At 34.5% G+C, this 4,194-nt stretch overlaps 1 pseudogene; it reads left to right on the top strand.

Annotated features, from left to right (window-relative positions):
• The first annotated feature begins 403 nt into the window (after positions 1 to 403).
• LOC149536836 (auxin transporter-like protein 1 pseudogene) lies at positions 404 to 3,968 on the top strand (annotated as a pseudogene).
• The last annotated feature ends 226 nt before the right edge of the window (positions 3,969 to 4,194 follow it).

The following is a 4,194-nucleotide window of genomic DNA, read 5'->3' as shown; positions in this document are numbered from 1 at the left end:
AGGATCAAAATACCAAGGAAAATGGCATGAAATATTATGTAATAGTTTTGAAGCTTGGATAGTGCATGTAGACATTTTGACAGAATAACCAATCCATAGAAGTATTTGGGCCTCAATTCCATGGAGATCCCATGACTGTGGAAGCACCGAGTTGTTCAACCATGTGCCAAAACTGACTAGTGCATTTTGCAAAGAAAGAATTGTCATGGTTCAAGTTGCCCACAAGATGAGAGAGTCTAATCCATAATAGGATTTGCAAATGATAGCCTTTTCTAGCGTCATTTTTCAATCATGAAGTCTTGCACTTAAAATGTACTAACCCTAATTAGGGTGGTGATGGGACTGCAACAATACTAGATGATTATAGAAAATATTTTAGTGAAGAGTGTATGGAGTTTCTAGAATGTTTGAGAAAATTAGGAAGTGGTTTGAGGTGTTGGACGGTCTTCTGGGACCCTACTAGAAAGTAGTAGGTATGGCCTTCAATTGTACATTCCTTTTATTCAAATCTGCAATATAGCTCATCACCTATGCAAGCAACATTTATTACATAAATGATCACTTGGACAAGCGTACTTGGACATAAATATTCAGCACCTACTATGCAACTGTAGTTTTTATACTTTCCTTTCACAATTATAGGCTCTGGTCTTTCTTGGGGCTCGAAATGACCACTTATACTACTTGGTATTTGACCATTGCTTCTCTTGTTCATGGCTAGGTAGAAGGAGTGGAGCATTCAGATCCAACTTCAATGGTTATGTATTTCACTGGGGCTACAAATATCCTCTACACTTTTGGAGGTCATGTAGTGACAGTGGAAATAATGCATGCCATGTGGAAACCTTAGAAATTCAAGGCAGTCTACTTGCTTGCAACACTATATGTGCTTACTCTAACTCTATCTTTAGCAATATCTGTCTATTGGGCATTTGGAGATATGTTGCTAGATCACTCAAATACCTTCTCTTTACTACCAACATCAAGATGGCAAGACCTTTTAGTCATTCTCATGCTCATTCATTAGTTTATCACATTTGGGTTTGCTTGTACTCCCTTGTATTTTGTATGGGACAAAGTGATTGGAATGCATGATGCAAAAAGCATCTTCAGGAGGGCACTTGTGAGATTACCTATTGTGATTCCCATTTGGTTTCTTGCCATCATTTTCCCCTTCTTTGGACCCATCAATTCTGTTGTTGGTACACTCCTTGTCAGTTTTACAATCTACATTATACCGACCATGGCTCACATGCTAACATGGATTTATAACCTTTAGCAACATCCACTCATCCTGTTGATGAAGAAAACAATATGACACATGGATGAAGTTGATGTAAATGATTGACATGTGGTGGTTCAATACTGCCATAATATGCTATGATATAGAATGGGGCCTACACCACTTCACAAATTGTTGAGATGCCAATGTATGTTGTGAGAATGAGGAGAACAAATATTTTGAGGATGGCATATTCATGTGTGCAGTATGAAGATGCTTCAAGAGCTTGTTGATAGTGTCAAAGATGTTGTTTGAAGACTAGTGCTCAAGTGGGGAAAATGGCTTAAAGTATTTTCCACATGTCATGGTTGGTGATGTACTTGAGCCTAAGCGGAGAAACTAGATCAAGAAGAAAATGTGAATTAGTCAGAACTCTATTTCACTCGAGAGGAGGTTATAGAGTATTGCAAGGAAGGAATCTACAATTTACAAATATGAGAGTACAATGATAAATGACTCTACAGCCCAAGGAATCAAGGCACTGGACAACAACAAATAGAGATCTTGGAGTTCTCTGCACCCTGGCATAGAGTGCAGCCCCCAAAAAGAGCCACTATTACCTAGGGTTTTGAAACCCTAAGTATTACCCCTCCCAAACAATTAAAATTTTAAAAAAGAAAAAACCTTCAAAGAAAAAAGCATTATATTTAATTATTTAAATAATTAAATATTAATATTTGTAAAATAATTAAAAATCACACTTTAAATATGTTCTTTCAAATAATTAATTATTTCATTCCAAAAGAATTAATTATTACTATTATAATGTGATATTGAAGGTCAAATGATAAATGAAGTTGGTGGGGTAAGGTAAATGTATAAAAAGAATTTGAAATAATTAATTCTTTAAAAAGAATTAATTATTCTTGTGAAATGAAATTGTAAAAGTTCTTGTGCAATTTATTAAAGTTGAGAAAAGATGTAAAATAATTAATTCTATTATAAGAATTAATTATCATAGTAAAGTGTCGGAGAAGACAATAGAAGTTTGGTAAGAAGTTGTGGTGGTTGTCCAACTTCTTGGAAAATTTATTTAATAGGGGCAAAACATTTGTAAAGGCCTCTTCTTCTTGGATCTGCAAGTTCTACAGCTACTTCAGGGAGAAGAGATTTCTATTTTGTAATAAGGGAAGAGAGAATTTTTTTGCAGTCTGGTTGTAATGGAGGGATGGGATAATACTATTGTTATTCTATTATGTTTCTAAAATAAAGAGGATATGTGTGTCTTTGATCCTATGGTCTGTACACTCGTATTTCTAGTTTAAAAGATCTTATGGTCTTTTATTTCCTATTTTAGACACAATCATGTTTATTACACTAGATTTGTGATGTATGTAATCTTATGGTTGATTTACTCACATTTTTGCATAATGATATCTGTAACCCCTCTTAACTCTTTTTTAATGTAATGTGGGAAGTTGAATAAGCGATCATAGGTTTATTTATTTGTCTTCCTTCCTTATTCATAGATCTGGTAATCACATTCACCTCATGTTGATGGGCGGGTGTTAGAAATCCTTTTGTGTCTTCAGGTTAAAGACACAGCTAGATATCACATTCATTGAATATATTTTATGAGGGAGCTATACCTCTCAATTCAGAGGAGGATTATTGATGAAATGATAATCTATCCACGTGTTAGTACATTTTGTCCTTCTTGTCAGGCGTATTGAATCATGTTTTGTAATTCTTGTTGAAGGGAAAAAAACTATTTACTAACAGGTCCAATGATGCTTATTCTACTTACAAGGCTCACTTGGAGCATAACACAACAAAAATTAAAAGGTTAGGGCCCTATGATTCAAGGTGACCCTACCCCACTCTTTCTCTCTCTCCCTCTCTCCCTATTCAATCTAATGAACCAACTATATCTGCTCTACATTTTAATATCTCAAGTATTGCCTCATGGTCTAACTCGTGAACTTTCCAAAGAGTCTTATTATGTGGTTTTTGACCATATTTTATCAAGTGGAAATTTGATGCAACAACAATTTTTGAATAATGAATAATATTCCTCTTTGTTTGCCAATCCTCAAATAACCACAAGTGAGGGTTCTTCATAGAATATCGTCTAAGTCATGTGCCGGTTACAACCACTGTACCGATATGGTACTCTAAACCTTCACCATCTATAACTAAGTGATCCAATTTTTTTTTGGCTTGGACACAATGACACAAATAATAATTTGTCCCTTCTTCATTATCTTCAAGTGCAATAACAACAAAAATACGGCCTGCAGTGATAAATGTATAAAATGTGGTCATTAATTCAAAAAATACTTAGGTAAAAGTTATAAAGTTACATATTAAAATTATAAAGATATATAAATATATATATTACCAATTTGTACTAGATCAAACAAGTAGTCAAATTCAATAGACGGATCCATCTCTACCATTTCTAGTTCTTGTGGGGGATGATAAGTGTCAATTGGGTCCAAAAGTCATATATCCCATTTGTCCACCCATTTGGTCCACTCATAGTCATCCCAATTTTCCTTTGTACATGATGAAAAATAGTGTTGGTCTTAGATTGGTTTTGATAATTGAGTGTCAACACACTTAACCAATTCTTAAGTTCATGCCAAGTATAATACAGATGTCAAGCTATAGTATATGTCGAGTCCTTGATTCAATAGGTGTCAAGTGAACTTCAAGTGCCGAGCAAGATTCAAGTGTCGAGTGATAAGTAATGCTGAGTCACTATAGGTGTCGAGAAAAGTATAGATTTCGAGCTAAATAAAGTCACTATAGGTGCTAAGCAAAGTATAGATGATGAGCTAAATAGAGTTACTATAGGAGCCAAGTGAGACAGAATTCCTATATGAGCTAAGCATCAGAAAATAGTAAGTGTTGAGTAACACAAAATCAGTATATGAGTTTGTATCTTCACAAACTCAGAAGTAAACCAT

Source organism: Cupressus sempervirens, chromosome 10 (genome assembly GCF_028749045.1).
Source record: "Cupressus sempervirens isolate cs-2001-9-10 chromosome 10, ASM2874904v1, whole genome shotgun sequence".
NCBI classification, from domain to species: Eukaryota; Viridiplantae; Streptophyta; class Pinopsida; order Cupressales; family Cupressaceae; genus Cupressus; species Cupressus sempervirens.
This window is presented reverse-complemented; position numbering and strand designations above follow the sequence as displayed.